Source organism: Fundulus heteroclitus, chromosome 7 (genome assembly GCF_011125445.2).
Source record: "Fundulus heteroclitus isolate FHET01 chromosome 7, MU-UCD_Fhet_4.1, whole genome shotgun sequence".
Classification (NCBI taxonomy): domain Eukaryota; kingdom Metazoa; phylum Chordata; class Actinopteri; order Cyprinodontiformes; family Fundulidae; genus Fundulus; species Fundulus heteroclitus.
In genome coordinates, this window is record NC_046367.1 from 17,222,587 (window position 1) to 17,249,663 (window position 27,077).

The window sequence follows — 27,077 nt, forward strand, 5'->3', positions numbered from 1 at the left end:
CCAAACCAAAATTGCACATAGCCGTGAAGGGGAAATAAAATTATACATTTTCTTAACTAATAAATACAGTATCTAAAAATAGAATGCATGCAAATATATTGGGACCCTTTATTCAGATACCCTATATACAGTGACAGTACCAACTGGCTTTAGAAGTCACTAATTAGGTAAAAACAGTCCATCTGTGTGTAATTTATTTTCAGTATAAATCCATCTGTTCAGTAAGGACCTCAGAGCTTCGTTAGAGAACATAAATAAACAACAAAGCCCAAAGAACCAGACAGGTTAGTGATAATGGCGTGGAGAAGATCAAAGCAGGGTTACAGTATACAACTAAATCCCACACTTTGAACACCTCACAGAGTGCTGTTTAATCCATTATCTGAAAATGGCATGCCTGTGGCACACCTGCGAACTTATACCAAAACTGGCCGGCGGCCGCCCACTTAAACTATAGAGGGAAGTATAGATCAACCAAGAGACTCACAGTATCTCTGGAAGAGCTCCAGAGATCCATAGCTCATGTGGAAAAATTTGTTACCAACTTTTAATCACAATGACACCAAATATAAAGTATTTGGTCTGCACGTAACACTTGATATCATTCTAAGTACCAAGTAAACCACCAAGGGGGTAAGATGCTTTTATCATCAGACTCAGGGTAAGATGGCTGTAGTTGATTTAAAATTACATGGCGCTAAACATGCTGAATTCTGAAAGAAAACCCAAGACATTGGACTTCAATTTAAGATTTAAAAGACATATTTTTGCCAAAAACTGAGTGAAAAGCTTTTTTAACGAGTCCTTCGCCTAGTAAATAAAATTTCACATTCGATGGTGTTGAAGTAGAATCTCCAGCTTTACATGTATAGTGTGTTAAAGAACAGAGATGTTCTCTCATCTTATCACTAAGTTGGATAAATTTTACATTTAGTTACCAGAGTGTTGCTATATGTGTTAAATATGCCGATGTCTTGTGTCAATTGAAAGAAATAGCACAATGGGATGCTGCAGAGCCCAGCAAGCTAGAAAACACGTGTTGGAGAAACAAGCCAAGCTCCTACTGGAATAAATGTTTTTATACGACATGGTCCTGGTGAAAAAATTTAATACTTAGAGTTCCTACAAAACTTAACTCCTGACGGATATCTTTAGTGTACTGTCTCTGTGATATTATGTTTGTTTAGTTAGATTATGTGTGTGATGGTGCACATATTCATATTGCAAATACCCAGTGCTGCCCTGTCAGTACAGTACACACATGTAACAAACAAATGCAGCATTGCATGATGATGCGTTCAAGTAAATCTTGTACACCAGTTTGTCTATCTATTAAGACAGTCCCAAAGTGATTAAAACTTTTTTATTCACATATGTCAACACTGTCTTATTAAAAAAAACACCTAAATAACGACAGTGACTATTTTAAGAGGTTTTATTGTTTTACAACCAACCTATCCATCCATCCAATCAGTGGCTACACAGCTGGTCCACTGGAGTAATCAGAACCACCTGGAGCTTATCCCGCTGAAGATAACCGAGATGATGATGGAACCCCAAACTGCCTCCCAGGAACCACCCTTTCTCTGGCCCTGAGAAGGTCCTCACACATAAACACTGTTCAGGGGAAGGCCCAGCAGAGACTAAGCTTCCTCCGGCAACCCCAGAAATACAACCTTCCACTGGACCGGCTGGTCATCTTCAACGCTGCCAACATTCAGTCCGTCCTGTGTTTGTCCAACGTTGTGTGGTTTGGCTCGTCAACAAAACAGCACAGCTCCAAACTACAACAATAGACCCTTTTCACAGTGACGTCATGCAACTTCCGTTCTGCGGTGAAGCAGGGTATCTTTACTTCCGCTTTCTCCGCGAGCAGTGTTTTTACATAGGGAATTCACACAGTCCCTCACCAATCTACCCAAATTTCGTTTGGGAGACGTGCACAAACTGGTACAAAAGCTTTCGGCCACACCAGCCTCCAGACTTGACAAAGATGACAAGTTCTTTGTGGAACAATACCTTTTCGATTATGAAGGTAAGAGCTTTGTCTTCTTAGCTCTGTTGTTAGCATAGATGCTAGGATAATGGTAGCTATGCTATCAACAGGACTTTTGTCATTTATTAGTTTTCTATTTCTCCATTTTATTGCTACGCTAGCTTTATTGCTATATCAGCTTATCTGTTTCACAGCTTTTAGCCAATGAGTCACACCAGGGATATAGTTGATGTATAATGTTGAGCCTTTTCATACTTTGTTTTGGAACAGTGTCAATGCTGTTGGCCACTTGGTCACAGCTCTATGAATAAAAATGAGGAGCCTTATTCCCTCCCGTTTTTTTTTTTTTTTTTTGTGTAGTATTTTACTAAAGTTGCAGACTTTGCAGTATCCCTCAAAATTCCTCTGTGGGTTCAGTGTGTTTCTCAGTCTCGTCAGTAGATTTGGAGCCCCAATTAATAAAATAATTCTGCCCATTCCTGTTAAAACTGTGATAGTTTAGGACATCAAAGACTGAGAAAGACGCTGTCAATGTTGCTTGCACACTGCATGCACACTAATAATCAGTTAATTATAGTATTTATGGATTATGCTGCTGTCGGGGCAAACCCCTTGTGTCCTATACTGTTATTTTTCAGGAACTGACCAAAAAAAACATGGATTTTAAAAAACTTCAGACATCACACTTCATATATTTTAGTTATTTATTACATAGATACTTCATAGCAGCTCTGTCCATTTTACCTTTTACCTGTCCTGTTTATCCTGCTGCCTTGCTCCGGTTCCCCTCTGCCTTACAGAAGAGCCTGCTGCCGAGCTCTGGTGGGTTCTCCCCTGAACTGTCAATTCTCTGCCTAGGTGTGGACCCTGCTGCCTGTTCCTGGTTCCAAGAAGTCTCTCTCCGGGCCGTCAGCTCCTGCCAACACCATCACCCTGTTCCCGTGCAGTTCTACCTCGCTGCTTACATCACCCTCCATCCCATCAAACCTTCAATAAAGACTTTCATTTTAAGTCCCTTGTGTGTGGTTCTGGGTTCATCCATAGACAAATTAGACTTAGACAACTTTATTTGTCATTATGTATGCACAGAGTGCGTACAGAACGAAATTCCGTTTGCATACAGCTTGAGAATTACAGTAAATTACAGGATAAAGTGCAGCAGTGATTTAACAGTAAACAATTGAAATGTAAACAATGCAGGAGAAAGAGACAGAGTGCGATCACAGTGTACAGGTGAGTATTTTTTAAAAACATTTGTATGTGCAGAAATTAATTTCTCAGATTAATTTCCTTTCATTAATAAATTGATTTTGACAGCTCTAATAAAAAATTACATAGTGAGCCACTGAAATTATCTTGGGAATAGCTAAATAAACTTATAACTCAATTATCTTTAAGAAAGAAAGATGGAGTTTAATTTGTTAAAGACCACTTGCAGAAACATAGGTCTCCTCGGAAGAGAAGTGCTGACTGCAGGCGTAAATGCTGCTGCGAAGGATTTTAAAATTTGGCCCCTCGTCTCTTATTGCCGTCACCCAACGGGCTCCAGTCTCAGCATCAGCCGGGAAGTTGTGAAAACTGAGATATGGAAAGTTTTTTTTTTTGTTGTTCGAACACTGTGGGACACTGCAGTACCAGTTTCTCTGTGATTGTGCCATGCTTGGTGGATATGATGCTGCTGAGAGATGGACACAAGGGGAGAAAAAATAGATTAATTATAATACTTTTTAAAACCTTTATTTAACCAGATAAACTCCCATTGAGATTAAGATCTCTTTTTTAAAGGTTGATCTGACTAAGAGGTCAGCAGCACATGTCATTACTAATACAGTATAATAAAACAATTTCAGGCTTCTACTTAAAATATACAGTATTTTGCACAAAAACTAAAAAAAAAGTGCATTAATATAAGTGCAAATAATATTATGAAGAAAATTCATTATAATACACAGAAAATTCAGAAACAGAAGTACTGTCCAATAGACCCACGGTAATTTTTTTTTTAGGAATGAACAAAAAAATTCAAATGGAATAAGATCTTTTTAATTCAGTGACTGCAATTATATATAACACCTCACCATAATCAAGTAAGGGGAACAATGTAGCAGATAAATGTCTCTTTTTTCACTCAGTGAACAAGATTTATTTTTATAATGGCAAAGCTACAGTAATCATTTTATAACATCTACATCATATTAATGCTGCATGTCAGCTTTGATCTTCATGTTACTGTCCCAATCAAAGCATCTATATAACAGCAATGATCGCTATAAATACTAAGGAAAATAAAGATAGTCAATAAGACACGTTTAATATTGTGCTTTTAGTCTTACCTGATGAAATCACGCTGATTACTGATAGGTAAAAGTTTGGTAAGGTAAGCTAACAAGCTGCTGCATGTTAGCTTTGATCTACATGTTACTGTCCCGATCAAAGCATCTATATAACAGCAATGATCCCTACAAATACAAAGGAAAATAAAGATAGTCAATGCGACACATTGTGGTCTCAGTCTTACCTTATGAAATCGCGCTGATTATCAGTGAAACACCTCTTCACCTCCCGAATTTTCTATGTAAAAGCATGTAGCCGGAAGTAAAGATACCCTGCTCCGCTTCAAAACGGAAGTTGAGTGACGTCATGTGAAAAGGGTCTATTAGGTCTGCAGAGAGGATCATCAGGGCTGACCTTCCCTCCATCCATGACTTATACAGCTGTAGGGTTAGGAAAGGGACAGCTAACATCTCTGAAAACCTCAAACTCCCTGGAAATATAGTGTTTAGACTTGATATTGCTATTTGCAAAAACCAGCCGCCAGAGAGGCTGTTTTTTCCCCCTGGCTTTCTCTCTGATAAATACTCAACAGTCCAAGTTCCCTGATTGATACCAATCATATTAGCTCTAAGTCAACCATGTTCATCTCTTTTGTGTTAATATGTACATAAACATAATCACAAAAAACTTGTATTTTTAATTCCCTTCTGAAATATTTATACCTAAACATCTCCATTTAGAACATAGTGGAACATCTAACTTCCTTCTTTGTGTGTACAATTTGACTGATTAAGATGATTCTGAAAATGATACCAAATCTCTTTTTATTTCTGTAGAGACTACTTTCAATGAGACATACACACATTCAATTTATTAATTACACACAGACGGATGTTTTCAAGCCTTTAATTTTGTTAATTATGAAGATGTTCCACTGACAGCTTATGAAAACACAACGTTTAAGATTTTAATATTACATCAGAGCAATTAAAAAAATTAATACAGAAATGCAGGCTTAATGGTAAATGGCCTGAACAAGTATAATGATTTTTCAGTCATACTGACCACTCAAAGCGCTTTACACTAGAGCCACTTTCACCCAGTCACACTCACTAAGGTGCACACATTCCTACACCGATACACATATTGGTAGGCAATTTGGGATTAAGTGCCTTGCCCATGGGCCCACTGACGTGTGACAGTAGGAAGCTGGAATCAAACCCACAACCTTCCAATTGCAAGATGACTACCGATTGAACCACCCCATACTTAATGAAAAGTATGTTTGATAACCTTTCAAATGCTGCTATTTTCAAAAGGTACTTTTTGACGTGACAAACAACCCTCATCTTAACACATATTTTGACATAAGGAATTTTTCATTATAGTAACTCAACAAATGTAAAGCCCAGATTACCCAGACCCAAAAACATGTTCAAAATATGAGTCACAGGTCTTTTTTGTGCATCAAAAAATACATTTTTATTGTATTGCTTTATTACACACATTGTACACATCTTTAATGTATTACTTTTCACTATAAGGAGATTTAGCTTTTCATGCCATACTCTGTTAAACATATCACGAGATAATGTGGAAAACTGTGTGATGCAGTGCCAGAAAGAATCAAAATGTGACACCTCTTAAAATCTTGATGAAAAATGAGCATCAGGTAGTGAAAAACATTAATTAGTCAGAATCAGAATTAAATCAACCTCTATCATAGAGGACGATACTTTCTCATCTGGCAAATGGGATTCTCTCAAATTAACGCGCTATGGTCCATTCTGTGTCGTGTTTGTCCATCTTTTAATTTCCAGCTAATTTCCAACTAACTGGCAAAATGATATTCAATTACTTAATTAAGTATGATCCAGCTGCGTGCCATCTCTCCACACCAGGGGCCGTCTCCCTGTGGGATGCTGGTTTAAGCCTCTCTGCACTAATTATCACACTGACATTATCAGACTGTACCTGGCATTCTCTCCCACCTTAAGCACTGAACCATCATTGACTGCTAGCTCAACATTGCCTTAAAGGAGACAGTTGTTTATTTAGGAAACATTATGCTTCCCTTTATCATGATTTAATGCTAAATAAAACTCTTCTCTTTGCTAAGAGATGTCTTAATGCTGTGGTAGACAATGCCTTGCAAAATTGTTTAGAACAATGTATTTTTTTCAGCATTTCTAACATTATTTTGAAACTGCAAACCTTCATGTTTTCTTTTGGAGTTTTGTGATGGAGCAACATAAACTAGTGCCTTATTGTGAAGTGAGAGGAAAATATTTTACAAGTAAAAGTGGTAAAAGTTGGGCGATGCGTGGAATGTGACGCCATAACAAGATGCTGCCTCGTGGGTGGTTCTTCTCCACTCACAGACTGAACAGCAGCGCTGGAAGAGCTGCTGCTGTTGCAAGATGTCAAAGCACAATCATAGCTTTACAGACGAACCGCAAAAGGAATTTCCCTCACACCGTTGGAACAAATCGGTGCTGGAGTGCGTTTTGTGCAAAGCTATGTTTTTCTGAATATGACAAAGGCGACATGGATGTCGGTCAAAGCTTTGACTGAGTTTGTTGTTTCAAGGAGAAAAGGGTGAGGATGCACCAGAAGAAGTGGAGCAAATATTTCGAGAAACCAAAAGCAAGTTGCTCAGAATCACTGAAGATTGCACAGTTTGGATTTGTACTTCCCTCGCACATTGCAAATGCTGAGAGGGTTCTCTCACTAGCTATTTTTACATTCGCAAAATTCCTTGACTGGATTGAAATGTGTTTGGATTGAAAAAGAAAAAAAACTTTCTGAATCCATGGTTTATTTAGGCACAAAGTCATTGTAGCTGATCATGACGTACTTTTACATGCACCAGGCTTTATTTAGAATACAAGCACTGTGACATGTGCAGTCCTCAAATTTCCCTAAAAAACATAGAAGAAGAAGTTTTAATTCTGTCTGTGCCAAAGACAAATCAGAGGGTGTTTTGTATTTAAAGTTTTATTGAACAAACACAGAAATCAAACGATTACTATATACTAAAAAACATGGGGGGGGGGGGGTAAGAACAGTTTTGATGTTACTTCACTCACCAATAAAGCTACAAGTTTAACAACACATGAAATTGACCTTATAGGACATATGGCACACATGCGTAGTCAGGGCAGTTTGCCTGAATCCGAATGACATGATCGGGATAAGTTTTTAAATGGTTGCTATTCGGATTAATGATTGCCATACACCACCCATCTCATTCGGAATACAGTTTAATTCTGATTGAGCTTAATTTGATAAAAATATTTCGACTGCTTTGTTTAGATGACACATTTTTATTCAGATTGGCCCTTCATTCCGATTATTTGTATCCATGTAAACATAGCTAATGATGCAGATTCAGTGGATCATGGAAAGGAATCAAACCCTGCTGAGTAAGAGCCGCTTTACAGCAAAATACTTGTTTTTATAATTACATTCCAAAGAAAATGATAAAATACTTCTTTTCTCAGAATATTATTTCTGATATATTTGTCCAGTATGACTTGAAAAGCGCAATTATTACTGTTAAAGGTAAATTTTCAGAAGAGTCATTTTTTTCTATCATTTAAAGGAGCAATAAGCAAAATTTCAATATTTTGGATTGAAAAAAACGAATTAATAATGATGTGAAGACCTAAAGGTATAATTTCAGATGGACTATGGTATGACTTCATACCACAGTGCTCTGTGTTTTCTCCAGTCTCATATTTATATTGTCAGGCCAGACTGTGCATGGATGTATGTGCATGTGAACAGCCGCTACTCGGGGTTTAGCCCCACCTTGCCCTAAAATACCACCTTCAGAGCAGCACATCGTTGGAGAAATATGGCAGAGAGCACCCCAGCAGATCAAACTTTTCTCTTGCTAACAGCATTATAAAAATATGAGTCACTTACTTCTTTACTTGAAATGTTCCTCTGAAAGAAGATAATATCAAAGTGAAGCTTGAAAAGGGAAGGAGGGGCTGGGTGGCTGCCTGGAGCGGGGCGCTCGCTTGGAGCGAAGACCATGGCTTGTCATACATCTTGTTCACCTAGTGGTGAAATATCGTTTATTGCTCCTTTAAGTCCTTTTTGTATTTGTTGACTTCTGAAAGCCTATGTAAAATTTGTTATGTAACCATTCTTTCCAACGACACAGAGAACACTTGCTTTAAATGTATTAAAATTATACGTCTAAGTAAACAGTGCCACTAAAGGGTTTTAGGACTGAGACAAGTGTCCTGTTTTATTGCCAATAAAGAGACGGTCAGCCTAATTTAGTATCCCATAGTAATGAAATTTAGTCACTCAAACACACATTTTCCGCCATTTATTGAAGAATCCAATAGCTAACGACTAGAGCATAAAAATGTGTAATTGAGATGGTGATATTCTTTACTTTTACACCAAGCGACCAAAAAGAGTTGACGTAAAACCTACAGAGAGTACCTGTGAGCCAACAAGACACCCTATAAATGGCGACTCAAAATATTAAAAAGCACTGCAGCTTTGTGGATAAGCATAACTCCTACTCCTACATTTATTGGCAAGGTAAATAATGTGTTTTATTTTCACATTCTAATGGGGTCTTCTGTTTTTTTGGGGAAAACGCTTGATTAAAACCATGTGGGGAACCAACAAAGGATCAACACAGAGTGTCCAGTCCAGCCATGTCTACCTGACGACCGGCAGCCCAATCTGATTAAAGGCTGACGAGACGAGGAGCCTTCACCCGCCGTCCACGGCAGGCCAAAAGTGATCGCTATGGTGATGCGTAATTACAGCTGTCGGCGCGTTCTCTATCCTGCTGGCACCGATTTGATTGCTCTCAGCAACAATGATGGACAAGCTTAGCATGCCCTCCATCCCACTCCCTCCCTGTCTGCTCTCTTTATCTGACATGCATCCTTCACATGGCCACACAACACAGGCCAGTCGCTCCAGCGCGGCCCGATTTTAATTGTTTCTCTCCCCCCGTACTGACTCCTCTTGCCACCCATTCCCCTCCCCAGTTCGTCCGTCGTCTCCCTCTTCTTTCCCTCTCTCATGTGGACAGCTCAGAAGTGCAAGTGTTATTACATGAAACTCCCGCTGTAGCATTAATTGAAGGGAGATATGGTAGGACGAAAAACGCCGGGGGGTAGTGCATGTCCATTATCACTCCTGCTTTCAACAGGTCTCACATTTGGAAACTGCAAATTGCAAAAACTTGCAAGGGCAAAATGTTTGACATTATTTGATCTGCAACCATATGGTGCAGGCAGGGAAGGGGGTGGGGTTGGTGGGGGAGCCCCGAAAACAGATAAATAAGTAAACAAAAGGAGCGAGAGATGTAGCCGGCACAACAGGAGATGCGAGAGCAAACAAATCAAGAAGATAATTGTTTTTTTTAAGGGGTAATTAATGGGGGAGGTTAGTTTGCATGAGGGTATGTCAAGTGTTCTCTTTGTAGCCTCTCCTCTGCTGTGCCCTTGCCTCTTATTGTATAGATGGCAATGACAATAGCCATACTGTAGGTGCTGAATAGCAGAACTTGAGGACAGGTGGACAGGACTCCAAGTTCACATTTACAAAAAACAGCCTTCTTGCTTGCTTTGTAATGGTTAACTCAAGTGTTAATGAAGTCAAGAGTAGCTGGACGGAGCTTTCCATATCCTCTCTTAATTATCTGGCTTCATCCCGGCATGCTCGTCCTTAATGTGACCTAATGTGGCTAATCGCTGAACTTGAAAACAATCAAAACAGCAATTAGAAACAAGAGCCCGGAAATGCTATATTTTCAAATGAATGCAAAAAAAAAAACTGCTTTTCATGTCGGCAGGGCATGTTCAGGTGGCATTTCAGGTTGTATAGATAAAGATGAAAAATGAGGGGAAACATAGAACTACCGATGGCCCAAATCAAACACAAGAGAGAAAGCTTTTATTTTTTTTCTGATAAAGAAACAGAATCCATATAAAATAAGATTTGGAGAAAAGCAATTAAATTGATATATCAAAGATGGTGTTTGAAAGTAGATTTGTATCTTACGTTCTTTGAATAATTTGGCGGACCTTTGATGCAATGACTGAACCCTTTTAAAAAACAGAAACAGTTATCTCTTTGTATTTGTTCCTTTAAAGAAAAAAAAACCTTTACACAAATACCTCTTCAAGGAGGTCTTGTTTAAGCTTGTAAATTCCTTGAAAGGGGATGAAATTAGGATAGGCCTATTCTGCTTACAGTCCCGGCGTGGTACTGACAAAAACAGATGAGTGTTTCTCCTGAGGGAGAGGGCTGTGGGTATGGAACCAGTTAGCGCTGCCTGTTATTGGAGCTGATTATAAAGAGGCTATGTGCATGGGAATTTCACTGTAAAAAACTGGATGATGTTTGCTCCCATAAAAATATGGTGATTCAAAACAGTTGGATAGAAGACAGAGCTTCAATAAATGGTTATTAAATGGGTAAATTTATATGTCCATAGAATTCTAATTATTGTAATCCATCCATCCGTCCATTGTCTATACCCATGTATCCTTGTAGGGTCACAGGAGGGCTGACGTGTGTCTCCAATGGTAAACCGTGGGCAAGTCACCAGTCCTGATTATTATAATGCTTTTTAAATATAAGCTTGTTCAAAGAAAAAATCTATCAGTGAACAAAACAAATCGTGAAGCTTGTTTTTATGTCAGAATCAAAGGTAAGCAGATGTCAATTTTACTAGCATGCCAGATACAAAGCAAAACTTGAGCTCAAGCATTAGCAGGACTGAAACATACCATGAGTGTTTTCTTCTTCCTTTTTGTCCATAACAACATTAACCGTCTGCAAAATGATTCACACCTCCTAAACCTTTCCACGCTTTGTCACATGACAACCACGATTTTATGTGATCTGCCAATGTAAAGTAACAAAGTGGTAGGAAACTGTGTTTTCTGTTTGTTTTTTTAACTTTTTTATCAGATGCAAAGAACTATTTGCATGCTCTTTAGTTTCTCAGCACCATGAACATTATGTCTTGATCTGTGTCTGTGTGTAATGTGTGAACTCTGAGCTACTGTCTCACCAAAATGTCCTTATGGTTACATAATGACAATAAATACTCTTGTTTCTTGAATAAAAATGAAATGTGTGTCATGCTCTTCTATTCAGCCACTGTGATGCATTGTGGTGGCAGCATTATGCTGTGGGGATGTGGGGACAGGAAAGCAGGTCAGAGTCAATAGGAAGATGGATTTAGCCAAATACAGATTGATGCTGGAAGGAAATGTGCTAGGAGCCTGCAAAAGGCTTGAGACTGGGGTGGAGTTTCACCCTTCACATTAATGCAGCAATGGAACAATTCAGATCAAAGCATTTTTGATTAATTTGAATGGCCCAGTCAAAGTCCAGACCTAAATCCTATTGAGAATATGTGGCAAGACTTAAAAGTATGGAGCTAAATTGGGGTCATAATGTTTGTAAAAAAAAAAAAAAAAAAAAATTAAAAGTGGAAAAAAAATTCAAAACTATTTTTCAGATTATAATTTCTTTTTTTTTTTTTTTACACTTTCAGATTTTTTTCAGTTTCAAACTTCTGGCCCTGTTCTGGCATGTGGGCGGAGCCTCAGACAACAGGGGTGTGGAATCATGACAACTCAACACAGGGCTGGACTAAATATTCCCAGCTGTTGCATTCAAGAACTGTGGGAACTGGGATTTTTTTTTAAACTTTAAAGATATTCTCTTTATGTGATTTAAAAAAACAACATGCTTTACTGATGTAAGCTGCTTATGTCAACACACAACACAAATCTCAGTGGAAAAATTCTAAAACTGATGAATCTACACAGCTTTTTCAGTCAATCTTGACCATTAGCCATGCTCTTTAATTAAAACAGAGGAACCGTCAAACTGCAGTGGTAGCATCCGACCACAGCTCTACCCAGCATGGCCTCCTCTTCTTCTTGTCCTCCTGCTGGCGCCAGTTCCCACAGTTCCCGAAGCAACAGCTGGGAATGTTTAGTTCAGCCCTGTGTTGAGCTGTCATGATTCCACACTCATGTTATCTGAGGCCCTGCCCTCATGCCAGAACAGGGACAAAAGTTTTAATCAGATATAAAAAAAAAAAAAATGAAAGTGTAAAAAAATGTATGAATGATAATTGAATCTGAAAAATAGTTTTGAATTTTCTTCCAGTTTCAAATCTTTTTTTTTTCTGTTTCAAATCGTTTTTTCAGTTTCAAATCTTATTTTTTTTAGTTTCAAATTTTTCTTTCAGTTTAAGTCTTCTTTTTAGTTGTATTTTTTTCCCTTTTAGTTTAAAATCTATTTCAGTTTTTTTTTTTCAAACAAACATTATGACCCAGATTTACCTCCATATAAAATGTGATTTTAACAAATTCTCTACTATTTTGCTATTTTGCAAGGAATTGCGTCTCTACACATGCAGTGCTGGTAGAAACATCAAAATGAATGCAGATGGCAATGCAGTCCAAGCTTATGGATGAAAATGGTAATATCTTTATTTGTAAATGACTTACAAAGTCATACAACATCTTTTTTCCACTTCACCATTATGCTAATGTTTTAATTAATCGCACAACATTCCAATAAAGAAGGTGCTACATGACAAGATGTGAAAAAGGCCATGAATATTTTCCAAAGTCCTGCAAAACTCTTTTTTTTATCCAATGAAACTTTCAGATATCTATAATTTTGTTGACATGTAAGCAAAACTTAGTTGAAGCATAAAACAGAGAAGTAATTCCATTACTGCATCGTCACTGCCTTGCTCCTCCTACTATGTTCAAGCTAAATCCTGTTAGGTAAATTTTTGATAGAAAAAAAAGAAAAAAAAAAAGAAAACTTCTCTCATCAATTAAGGCCCCTCTCTTTTTTCCCGCCCCAGTGCTGCCTCCATCCACCCATGAATCCTGGACTGATGGATTAGCAGCAATCCCGAGGAGGAAGTTTGAACAAGAGAAAACATTAGGTTTGAAATAAAACACAGGAAACAGGGTTAGCTACTGCTCCTCCCAGCCAGAGCACCAGTGGCTCGGCTCCCTCCTCAATTATCCTTGGTTAACAGGATTAATTACTTTAACTTTAACAGGCAATAAATCCTTCCTTGTGTTACACAGTCCAAGAGGGTCACTCTAATTAGCATAACAAGTTACAAAAACATTACGGCCTTAAACTGCTCTGAGACAGTGAACAACATCAGACGACCACGGGATGGGTTTTGGGGGGGGGGGGGGGGGGGGGGGTTACTGGAATAAAATGTTTGGGGAGGTTATATAGAGAAGTAAACACAATGTATAGCAATGCACTGAAACACACAGGAGGCATGAAAGAACTTACAAAACACAAGTTAACAAACGTCGAGTGTCGATGAAAACTGCTAAACAGGAAGAGAAAAGAAAACTCCTCTGCTGCCCTGCCCAGAGCAGGATAACAACAGAGCCTTGCAAAAGTGTTCGGACCTTCTGACTTTTTTCCAATCTTTTCTCATAGCAAAATTGCAAAACATCCAATTTCACAAGATTTTATTGTAATTTTACCAACAACAAGTGGCACGGAATTTTTAAGTTGGAAAAAAATGTGTCTTGCATTTCAATTTAGCCCGCTATGATACCACAAATCTAAAATTTAAGCGCAAACGCCTGCCTTCAGAGGCTGAAATCAGATGCTGCAGTGCCTCTGATGTTTGTTAGAGAACATTAACTAAAGGTGTCATCAAGAAGCACCCTAGGCAGGTCAGGGACAAAGCTGTGGATGCGGGGACACGGCGAGCAGTTGAATAAAAGTGCTCTGGTCAGATGAGATCAAAATGGTCCAGATGTGAAAAACTGGTAAACACACAACTCAAAAGACAAAATGGATCTTCAAAGCATTGACTCAATGGAGGATAAATACAAATGAACACAACACCATTAAAAATTCCTATGTAAATAAATTTGAAAACGATCCATCCTTTTCCTCCTACTTTCACACTGATGCCACATGTGTGTCCTCCCGTCGCGTTAAAGTCCCAACGAAATCGATTAGATATTGTGACAAATGAAAACCTTCAAATGAAACAAATGCAATTTGCAAAGCACTGCAAAAACAGAGAAGCAAGGTTTCCTCAACATGCGAAATATATTGGTTCTGAAGACGAGAGCAAAAATGATTAGGACCCTCTCTGTTCATCATCTACCACTTTCTGCCTAAACTCACCGCAGAGTCTGAGAGGGAAAAAAAAGACAATAGCCGCTTTCTGTTTAGCATGAGTCCCACCCAGTCGTCTGCTTTCACTAACCTGTCCTGACAAGTACCCAGATTAACGTAATTTCATATCAGTGCAGAGGAGCAGAAGAGACCAGATGGACCCCTTGTACCCACCTCCTCCCATCCCTTCCCCGTGACTCCAGCATACAAACCCATAAACGTAAACACTCCAAGTCACAAACACACGCGTCAGCCTTAGCTGCACAAAGCTTTTGCATGCCCAACCTGGACACCAGCCACAGCGGTTAATGTTCTCCAGCAAATTGCCCTAGCTTTGGATGATGCTGTTCGGGGAGTGTTTCCCCACACATTTCCTCACATGCTGCATCTCATCGAACGCTGCAGCCAGTGCAAGCCTGTGTGCTCACTTTAAAATAAACGGGGGAGAAAAAAAAAAAAAAGAAAAAAAAGAAAAAAAAGCAACAAAGTGTCTTTTTCATTCATTAGCAAACAATTAAATATATAAATGTATAAACAGGGAAGTAATTGAATGAAATACCCAACAAGACACTGCAGGCAGGGGAACTGAATTTGGGATTTTTAACACTTGTCATCTGCCGTGATGAAGCGAGCTCGTCTTTTTACAGTTTCCCTGGTAAATCTCAACAACTTTGCTAAACTGAACAGATGGGCTTGCTAATTAGCGGTGCTCAAGCTGTAAGTTTGTTTATAAAGAGAGAAAGGGGTTCCAGACATCTTGACACATTTTATTAACATATCATACCTTAAAGCTATGCTTCTTGGTGCTCACCAGGCTCTTTAGCTAAATGCACACGCGCACGCAGAGAGACGCTTTCGCACACTCACAAGTGCTCGCGCCGGCTTCACACGAACGTGCACGGAAAGGCTGCACACGCTAAAAACAATAAAACCCAGCCTTGCGAAACGGAACGCCCTGAATGCATGCTCATGAATATGCACGATTACCTGCGCGCACGTGTGTGCCTCTGCGTGTTTCAGGTCTTCGCAGGAGCGTTGCAGGATATCTTTGCACACGTGTGTCTTGCTATTCAAATCTGTGTGTGTGTAGAAGACACTGTACGTTTACGGGGATGTCATGCACATGTCCTTGCAAGAGCAATGGCATGCTTCCCTCTCCGGCGGGACCACTCCTAAATTCACCCCCTGTGGATTTGTCAGCTTTCGCTATTGTGTGTCACGACACTGACACTGGAGGATGTCCTAAGCAGACGAGGTTGGTGAGCTCCCCTACAAGGGCCCCTGGGTATTTGTGAGCTGGATGTGATGGACTCAGGCTCAGTCAGTGCCACTTGAGCATCCTGCCATGTCTCCCTTACAACATCACGGGACATACCTATGACAGTGATGCAGTGAGATGGGGAAAAGGGGAAAACCGCATTAAGGAAATAGAAGAAAAAAAAAACAGCAACTCCATTTCCTGTGACACGATATCGTCCACATGATTTTTACTTTTAGCCCACAGACGCGCCACAGCCTGTAGTTTAAGCGAACAGACATTACCATGGTGATCCTGGTTAAGAGGCTTACATTTGGGCCCATGTGGATAGTTGCTGGGGGACACTCCCATCGCCATGGTGATGGCTACTGGGAGGACACTTGCATTGCCATGGTGATGATGGCGGGAGCGAGGCATGCCAACCAATGAGATGATGGATAGATGCCATGCAGGAGGTGTGAGGAAAACGTGACCGGAATGTCCGCTTGTCGCCTTTACCGTCGCGGAGACTTCGTACGCGGTCACGTCTGCGACGCTCCGACCAGCTCTCCTACAAAAAACATGGATTAATGCTTTCACAGAAAAAAATCTTAGGGAAAAAAAAAACAGGGCAAGAAGAAAGACTACTCTACTGTAAAAATTAAAAGAAAAAAAAATGGTGCAGATTACAGATTTAGGTTTGCAGATAACATGAATTATGTATAGGAACCACGCAAAGACGGAGCTTCGAATTCAAAGCATGAAGTAATGCAAAATACATCAGAGACGGACTTAAATTCAGTCACTGATAAGCAAGGTTGGAGCCAATTTGTGTCAATGTTTGTGTGTGTGTGTGTGTGTGTGTGTGTGTGTGTGTGTTTGTGTGAAATATGCATACCACGTAATTCTACATTCCACTAGTGATAATAACAATACTGAGACAACAAAGGCCTTAGGGCAGCAATCTAGTTATTCTGCCTCATATAATAGCTAAAAAGTCCTTTCACCTGCCTCCCAGCACATCGAGGGAGGGACTGATTTGAGGGCCAGCGGGATGGGGTTGGGAATCAGGGGACCGGCATTGCCTGAAGGCATCAGCTCAAGCCCAAATAAGCGAAAGTGAAAGTGACTACCAGGAGTCGGGTTTATATGCGTGCGAGTACCAGAAGAGGCGGAACAAAGCAGGAACAAGGTGTCGCGGAAACATATCAACCCTTTTCATTTTATTCTATACCGATTTCCTGCCTCTGCCTTATCTTTCTCCTGTTCCCATAATATGCAAGACAATATTAAAGAGATCAATCTCAAAAAAACTCATCTTCGAGCACAATCGCATGCTCAAGTCAGTCAGGTAAGTACATTAAGTGTGGTTATACATATGCATGACTTCTCGGCTTGGAAAAGTAGCGCCGGCGTTTTAACTCCCTGCGTCTTGCTACAGCTGACAGTTCAGCAAAGATAAAAGATGTATCATTCCTCTCGTAAGAGTGACACACAATTCACCGGAGAACCAAGGTGTTTATCAAGCATTCAAGAGTATGTCATGTCAACAAATTTGTCTCTGCGTGGGCAGGAACACCCGCCAGGTCTTACGGTACACAAAATGCACATCCCGGTCTTAACAAAAAAAAGCACATTACTTAAAAAGCAGTGAGCTTTTTTCTTGCTAATGCCAGGTGTGATGAGAAACGCACCTAGAATTCAACAGTTGACCAACCAGAAAATACTAATCGTGAGCAAGCCGTTTGGAAACTCCAGAATCCAACCTTTTTCCTATCCGTGTACACGCCTAAGAGCAATGGGACGCACTAGCAGCAGCACTCTTTAATTTGGAAGTTATTGCTAATGAAGGAAAACTACAAAGTGAGCTTAGCAAAATAAAGTCAGAAGAAGCATATGAAGATGTAAGAATTACATCTGAGGAGTGTAAATTAAAAAAGAAACTGTTTTAAACAGAGGCATGCGGGCTGTTCTCTCAAGCCGCTATAAAAGAGAACAAGACTTCAGTGGGAGCCTGTCATTTCGAATCTTTTCCATATCAAAGTTTTGCAGTCTTGATCATTTCATACTCAGCTTTTTAAGTTATGTAAAGGATCCCACTTACCCACCCTGGTGATGTTTCATCCAATTGGAAAAAAAAAAACCCTGCAGAATGACACTTAGCAGCAGATCACAAGGAAAACATAATGTGTTACAGCAAAGATGCTCCGCTTTATCCTTTGGAGCTTTCAACCTCTGTCTGTAACGGAACATGATGGATCTGTAAATGTGTCTTTTTGAGAATCTATTATGTTAAGGATCTTCATTCTCTAGGGAATACAAACCACTAATCTTCATCCATCCATCCATCCATCCATCCATCCATCCATCCATCTGTTCGTCCATCCACTAACCTTTTTAAGGTTTGTGGGGTATCGGTACCTCCAGCAGCCACTGGCCGAAAAGTAGGTCACAAAGGGAATTGTGGAGAACTTTATTGCAGGCAGACAAGAGGCAAATAAATATGTTTTATAAATGAATAAAACTGATGAATGAAACCCCGAGTTCAGTGTCAGAAAAAAAATTAAAATAAAATTAAGCAAAACACATCAAACAGTAGAGAATTGGAAATGGGGCTGTACAGTTATGACAAGAACCAGGGGGGATTGAACGAATCAACTTTTCGGAAAGGTGATAAGTGGAATAAGAGATAGGGAGAGACTAATTAACCAGAGTGAGGAAAGCTGCGAGAGAAGACCAGATGACATAGACAGGGGGAATCAAGTGGAACAAATGGTAAAACAGAACATAAACACACGCAGAAGTCTGAAACTAAAAAAGTGGTACATAAGGAGAACATTACTAAACACGAGAAAGACTCAAACCCCATAGAAGACTGGTGGACTCAGAAATAAGAAAAAGAAACAGGAAGTAAAGAGAACAATGAAAGGGCCACACTATGTTAAATAAAACAGGAAACTACAAATGAGAAACTAAGAACTACATATCTGTATGCAAGAAGCTTAACTGCACCACAGAATAAACAGAATCCAACACATGACTGGTTAAACCCTGGACTGGTTGCTAGTCCATGCTAATCATGCTAATTAGTGACATATGATGCTTCAAACTATCCAGTCCAAATCATTTAGCCACAAGTCCTATATTATATTTGTTTTCTTTGTTACAAACATAGTTTCAGTTTCACAACTGGTCAGGTCCTTTGTTCCTGTAAGCTATGACCAGCATTTAGTCATAGCCTTTGGAGTAATGGATTCCTCCTCTGAGTAAGTTTTCAGCCCGTCGACTCAGGATTAGTTTCAGGAGGGAAAATTACACTCTTTCTCCAGCTTTAGCCAGCATCTTGCACAAGGTTTTTGATTTCAGTTTGAAACACACCAAAACCTGTCCATCTCTGGGACATAGTATCAGTTTCTTTCCTTTACATTATTATTGCCTGGACATTGCTTTGGTGCAGATAATTGTTTGAGCTCATAAATGTGGCAAAAATTAGCCATCTAGAACGCCTAAGGATGCACCAGAGGAGGGGAGGACCACAATTCCTCTCCTGATTTCTAGGCTGATTTCTTTGGATTTTCTTTTCAGGTCATAAAGCAGCAGGGTGCAGTTGTTTCCTTAACACACAATCATAGTTTTGCTTCCATTCAAAGGTCCGGTAATCTTATTGGATGTATATACCTCTGAATTTAAAAAGTACTGAAACAATCTAAAAATAAATCTGTCTTTACAATATTTGCTTCAAATACTGTTTGCCCATGAGCTTAAAAAAGGAAGAGTCACAGAACATGAATTTCACATTAGTTATGACATAAATTTTAGTTCAAAATGTACTCGGGGCTGTCGGCATTCATTTATAATTCCATATGAAGGCAGATATCGTTTAGCAAGTGGTTACTATAAAAATCTGATGTTACCCTTGCAAGATGATAGATACTGTAAGGTCTTAAATTATGAAAGTGTCCTCCTCAGATCTCAGCTCTTGGCTTGCTGATTCACCCAAGAAAATCTTGGAGGAAATAAAAAAACATATATAAAGAGATCAAACCGAACATATAAATAGCAAGACCGAATAAACAACCTCGATTCATTCATGGAGTTTGTCAAACAGACAGTGTAGTTCTCAAAAACTTAATATTTATGCATTTAAATATTGAACTTGTTACAATAGTGAGATATACCATAAATGTGGAATAAAGATAAAAGCCGGCATAATGAAAACAAAGGCTTTATCTCTCATTCTTTTGTGATTTTGTCTCACATTTCCTTAGACAAGGCCTTAGGGAAACCAATATGTGTGGCTAACACCTTTAAAGACACCCCCAAACTGGCGCAGCCCCCGAGGAGACCAATAGAAAGCTGTGTTACCAAAGTCCCTGCAGAGACAACAACCCATGTGAAGTGTGAAACCCCTCGCCAACACGGATTTAAGTTTGCAGAGACGTACATCTGAAAGAATGGAAATATTCAGGCAGAAAGAAGAGCAGGAGGCGAAAAAAGGGAGAATGAACGGACAAACCGCTGTTTGAAAAATATTGTTCGATGCGGTGGAGGGATGGTAGTGTTTTCATTGCTGACATCAACATAAATTTTCTTGGCACAGTTCGCCTTGCCCAGCATGGGCCCAGCACTGGGAAACTGCAGAGGAAATTCTCCAAGCCGCAAGGGAGGGGAATCAAAGAGCCGAGGTTTCGGAGACCTCTAACACACTGAACTCTTCGCTGACCCCACGGTTCGCTATCTCGCCTGCGCGCACGTAGCAGCCACACAGAGAGATCAGTGCTTGTAGGTAACTTAGAAGGTGCAAAACTGAAAGGTGAGCACATAAAGAAATGGCACCTCTTCAGCTCCTGATCTGAAACAACTGGGGTGGTGGTTGGAGTTATGGGCATCCACACAATGGAGCGACTGCTGTCTGACAGAGATTTTAAATCTGAGTCAGTTAATTTCATGCTTCTTTAATTAGAAAAAAAATTAAACATATTCTTAGTGTGAATAATTGCAAAATTTAATCCCAGGCTATTTTACCTTTGACCTGTTTCAGTCAGACAGCTATGGCAAAAAAACAAGGTCAATAAATCATGGTCTGAATTTATAAGTCCTATAACCATGCTACATCCTTCCCACTGACCGTGAATCAGGTCAAATATGGCAGAAAATTCACACAAACTTGCAGTATTCAGGCAGGAGCTGCATGGACCAACCAGTGTGCATCATGGGCATCATGCAGCCTATGTCAACTTAAAAAAACTCTTATTCATAGAGATATTATACCAGAGGCTGTTTTCCCACTTGGTCTAACTGTGAACATTTTGAAAAGCCTAACTGAATCAGCAAATACCTGACACATACAGAATCAGCTGGGGGAAGAAAACTTACAAATATATATAAGTCAGCTATTAATCTTGGGATCTTCTGCACCACGACACGGCATTCAAACAATCCTAAAATATATATATATATATATATATATATATATATATATATATGTGTGTGTGTGTGTGTGTGTGTGTGTGTGTGTGTGTGTGTGTATTCCATGTTGTCATCTGGAGTGAAGACATGGAAACCAAAATTTTGAATATCAAACCTTGTTTACTTTTTGTTTTTGTTGTTGTTGCCTGGGGTGTTGGTGAAGTGGTGACGGAGGATCGGTTGAACAATTTTTTATCATAATTTAACAAAGCTTCCTAACCCACGTGCAGAGTCAGACACAGAAGGGAAATAACTGTTGCATCTGGGAGGCTCGGGTTTTAACAGCTTCTGTGGGGTTGTCTTGTTGTCAATGGAGGTTTTTGAAGGTAAGTCGGGATTTTGCCGGAGGACTGGGAATAATGTTAGATTTGGTTCTCGAGCTGCACCTTAAATCACTAGCAGTTTTATGATTGGATATCAGACAGGTATGAGACCTGCAGATGGTGGCCATGTCTTCCAGCAGAGATCTATAGGAAGGATCTCCCACCCTTAACGCTCATACCTGCATATACACACCAGGATCATGACAGTTACCCCAACTTTTCTCCCCAATTTTCTGACAAAATCAGGCACCTGTGACTGGGGGTATGGGGCTTAAAGTAAGTGGAGAACTATTCCATCCATCCATCCATTATCTAACACGTCTATCTCTTGTGGGGTTAGGGTTAACGAGGGGTGCTGGTGCTTATCTTCAGCTGTCAATGGGCGAGAGGCGGGGTACACCCTGGACAGGTCGGCAGCCTATCGCAGAGCATGGAGAACAACTCATAATACGTAAGTTGTTGCTCCGCACTCTCGATGTTGCTTGCTGAAAGAAAAACTCAAACAATTTCCCCTTGCTTTAAAAAAGACCAATTTATCTATTTTGAAGATGTGCTCTGAATCAACCTTTGAAGTTTGACTTTTCATCTTCAGAGACTCTTTGCTGTACTCCCCACTTCACCTAACCAGCTAGATTATTTAAATCAAAATGAACCTTCAGTTCAGTCAAAATAAAGGCTATTTATCAAATAACATGCTGGCTTTTCATTATGGTGTTTTATTGCTCTGTACATATGAATGTTGTACATTGAATGTATGAGTCAGCGCATAGCTGACAATTTTCGTTAAAAAGATGAAATGTAGTGAAACAACTCTTTGTAACTTCTTAACTTTGGTTCCACTTCATAAAATAAAGCAGCTTTTACAATGCACCAGTCTTTTTTTCATTGGTTGTACATCCTTAGTTCACTAGATCTGGGTGGAAATGGCAGTTTCAGTGGGAAAGAAGATCTGTCCATCGATAAATCTGGACCGAGTAACCAGGACTGATCACCCTGTTCGGACCTCAGTTGCAATAGAAGTTTTGTTTTCATTTGTTCTAAGATGATGCAGGCAAGACACAGATCTCCACCCATTTTGGGGATGTGCTTTGCTTGATCTGATAATTTAAGTAGAGTGTAACTCACAAAAATATGTAGCTATTATAAATTTGTGTCCAATCAGCATTAGATGCGGTGTCCCCTCTACAATCCTTAATAGGAACTCAATGAAAAGGTACAACTTCAGCTGGAAAAGAAATTTAATGGAAGTCAGATGGGAAATTTTTTTGCTAAATATTTCTAATTCTAAAAAAAAAAAAAACATGGACAGTCATGCTGTGGAAACTAAAGCAATGCTACACATCACTCTTGTTAAGGTGGCACTGTTTTATACAGCTGGGAAGCACTGAGTAGCGTGTCATACAGACGAGCGCATGCATGCTACCCGAGCAAATAACCTCGCTAATTAACCGGCTAATGTCAGCTCTTTAGACTTTAATTACTCTCTTTCTGTAAATGTAGTGATGGAGTGAAACCATGGTATTTTTTTTTTCGTCCAAATCACCCTACCATGAACATCTCGTAGCAGCCAGTTCCCAGTACAAAAACAAATATCGAGGTAATGATGACGTAATTAGCCCTGATTTCCTTGAATCAGTGGGGGCTCGGTAAGTGAGACATGGTTCATCTCATCCGTAGCTTTTCAGAGTGTATGTGTTCACATAGGAGCACACAATGCCGTCGGAGTCGGTGGGAACTTTACAATGAATACGATGGCCACTCTGTTCCAAATCTCAGTGAGTAAGTTTCCAAGCCAGTGACTCCGGAAAGAAGAACATCCACAATGGCCACTATAATGAGAAGCTCTACACAGACTCAGACAATTTGAGCATATGCGGTGTGGGCAAATGCAACAAACACCAAAGACAGGTTTCTTGAAGGTGAATTTTTTTTGTGAGTGTCCACCACACCTAATAGGTCCCAGCTTAAGGTTCCACATCCAGCGACCGTTCTTTATTAAACACCAGGTGAAAGGCGGTGCAGCTGGCTAGACTTGAATGAATGCTGCTGGCTCTGACCCCTGTTTGTGTTTCTGTGTAGATGGTTTCACTTTTGAGGGTGTGTGTCAATAGCTAGAGTGTCCAGCAAGGGCGTGGGAGGGCATAATGAGTAGATAAAGCAACATTGTGAAATACCATGACAAAAATGTCTTGGTTTGAGAGGAAGAGTCAGAGGTGAAAGGGAAAGAGGGTTTTACAACACTGCTCAACCATGACATGTTGTTCAAATCTTCCTTTTTAGTGTTTTCTTCTTTTTCCTGTCATGCTCCATCAACCCCTGCTCATTAATGGGACACCAGCAACATCTTTCAGTGGGATAATCGTTTTAGGCTGTTTCAAATGGGTTTAAATGAATTATGTTTTGCAACTATACAGCTCCAAATATTCAATTCAGGCTAATCCCAACATTGCATTTTCCAAATGACAGAAAATAAGTTGTTTCTGGTGTTTGAGCACTTTATGTGAGTCACCTCTTACAGGACTAACAAGGTCCCCAATCAGAGCTCCGAACAGATGTTAGGGCTCACTGAGGTCTGTCGGAGTGTGTGGACTGTTTTAATCCACTCTGCTGGAAGTCTCCTCTCTGGGACTGTGCATGTGTGAGCCGTGTGAATGCTTGCTATGGTGGGCACGAAAAGCCACAAACTGCATGGGATAAAAACAAAAACAGGATCAAGTCAGCCTTGGACAATGAAGTCACAGATTTTCCCCAGATTGTCAGCAGTATAGGTGAAGTCACAGATGAAAAAAAGCGTACGTGTCCATCCTTTTTTGGTTCTCTGCATTTATGAGAAAATATGAATGAGATAGCTTTAAGACTGAGGCAAAGCAGTAGACATGACCTTTTTCATTTAAATTAACGCAGTATGCAAATATTAGTACAAATAAATATCTAAAACCCCACTTGAGTCACAGCTATAAGTCTGTCGGGTTATGTCTCTACCAGTTTTGCAAATCTATAGACTGAGCTAGTTTCCAATTCTTCTTTGCAAAATAGCTTGCATTCAGTTCGTTTCTGCTAAAGAGATGCATCCTCACTGTATCCTGCTGCCCCAACCATGTTTCTCTGTAAGGAAACCATTAGTTTTCCACCACACAGTGCGTTGCATAAAGGCCAAAAGGTTCAACTTTGGTCTCATCGGATCAGAGCACCATTTTCAGTGTGTATGCCGTGTCCCCAACATGACTTATGGCGAACTGCAAACAGGACTTCTTGTGACTTTCTTTCAGCAATGGCTTTCTTCTCGCCACTCTTCAATAAAGGCTTGGTTTGCTGTTTGCTTCACCAGTAACTGCTGTAAAACGAGTCTTTCACCAGAGCTTTGGATCTCTGCAGCTTCTCGAGAGCTATCCTCCTGGCTTTTTCTCTGAATAATGCTCTCTTTGTGAGTTCATGTGAACGACAACGTCTTGGTAGGTTTGCAGTTGTGCTGTACTCTATGGCTCTTAACCACCTCATATTGCCTACGCTCTTTTTGATCTTTGTTGTTGACTAATGGTTTCCAACAACCTCTGAGACCTTCACGGAACATCTGCACTAAAACTTTGATTAAGTTACAAATAAGTGGACTCTATTAAATAAATGGTTGACTCCTTAAAGGCAGGCATCCACTGTACGATATTTTCAATCGTTGTACTCAGGTACAGCTCAAACTGTACGACGAAACCGCAGGGTTTAAAAGTTCACAGCTCACAATATTTGTTCTGACGCTCTGATGCAATCTGACTGCTCACACTGTCTAAAAACCACATGTCGAATTCAGCCCCGTAAAGAGATGCCACTTGTCAGACTCGTCTATTTGGAAGCCAAACGTGAACAGTAGAAGTAGAAAAAGACGGAAGTGTCAATGCTCACTGTAGTTTAAGGCCATGTTACATGTACCGCCACCATGCTTCTCTCCACTCCTATGTTGTCGCCTGAGAAGAAGAAGAAGAAGAACTCCCTTGTTTGCACATGCACAATGCGCAAGGTTGGGGGAAATCGGCTCGTAGACGCTCGTAGCTCCGCTTCCACACCAGAATGTGCTCACCACCCCCAACCCACCCCACCAGGCTAAATGTCATTTGTTTACTTAACATGCTCAATGTTTGGGAGCAACATAAGATATTCAGCAAAGTTCTCGTCTGGGAGAAAACCTCCATAAGCTAACGCATTAGCTGTTATTAGCTTGACGCACACAACAGCACCCGACTTGCGCTCCTCCTTCGAGTTGTGTCACGCAACGCTCCTCGCGCTTACACTACGCCCCCTGCTCCACAATTGTGAGCGCACCTCCCATAACCCACCGAGAAAACTACTGCCAGGATTACCTGCCTGACCTGGGTATTTTAAGGGTAGCATACTAAATGTGGCTGATTACAAATGCACTTCAAATCTTTTAGAAATGTATTTCTGATTATTATTTTTTTAAAAAACTATGTTGCAAATAGGCACTACTTTGTGTTAAGGTGTTAAGAACTATATGCTTTTTTAAACATTAACTTTTTTTAATCAACAGACACTTGTTCTCCCAACAAGGATAGAGGAGGGTACCTAGAGGAATCCAAGTAATACAATTAAACACTGACCACAGGGTTCAGTGCTATTTATCAATACGCCCAGCGGGGAACCAAAGACCTGCTCAAACAAGGCCTTCAGAGGTTTGCAGCATGGCGAGTGGAAATTAATCCCGTTCTTTCTAAAATATGTATATAACTTTTGACTGTGAAACTTGCTTAAACTTGAAAACAATGTAAAAACAACAAAACTATAAAATAAACATTCATGGCAAAAAAAACACAATAACCTGACCATCATTTAATGCTGGCAGACACATTACCCATCGGTGCCATATAGAGGACGTAATCCCCACTCAGTGGAAAGGACAGGTGTGTTTTAACATCGACGCTGTGTTTTGCTGATGGCATAGTTGAACTCCATGGGAGGCGTGTCTAAAGCAGAGCCAGACTGAGAGGTGGCGCTTCAGCTGGGGGTACCCACATGGCACAATAAGCCAGGCCTTGGCTGTGTGAGGAAGTCCCAGAGCTCTACCATCTCACTGATATGCCACTAACTGGTGATGTGCCTCTCGCTGGTATTTCAGTTTCCCAAAGCTGGATGCCAAAAACCTAGAGGCTAAAATCTAGCATACATAATAAACACTCCTCCCCGGGCCTTTTTGTTTGATCTGATCATGTGACTGTTCTCCGTAGAAAGACAATGTGATAGACCACAGGGAAGTAGTGAGCGTCAGTAAGTGAGGCATGTGTTGGGAGCTGCAAGGGTGCCAAACGAAGTGGAACAGAGCAGCAGTCTGCATGCATCTGTTGCCCGGTGTGCAGTGCTCTACTGTCCCTTAATCATCCTTCATAGAAATAGGGAATGATAAGGATGGGTAAAAATGCCAAAATGCCATTGACTACACAATTATGCACATCTGACCACTATGCACATCTGAACCAAAGGAAGTGCTGAGTTTTATCCTCAAGGAATATGGGCCAAGAGATGAGAGAACTTGGCGTCTTGCCTTATGCTAAGTTGCAGGAACTATTTCCCTGGGAATGTTTGAAAA

The 27,077-nt window shown here is 40.2% G+C and overlaps 1 long non-coding RNA gene across 3 annotated transcripts in view; it reads right to left on the minus strand.

The window, feature by feature from the left end:
• The window catches only part of LOC118563703, a 99,740-nt gene that overhangs the window by 6,283 nt on the left and 66,380 nt on the right, over window positions 1–27,077 (minus strand). Inside the window, exon 2 of one of the 3 annotated variants that reach the window (XR_004931365.1) lies at window positions 16,028–16,266. The exons of the other annotated variants lie outside the window; for them this stretch is intronic. This is a non-coding gene — a long non-coding RNA (uncharacterized LOC118563703). The remainder of the gene's footprint in view (window positions 1–16,027; window positions 16,267–27,077) is intronic. 3 annotated transcript variants of the gene reach the window in all.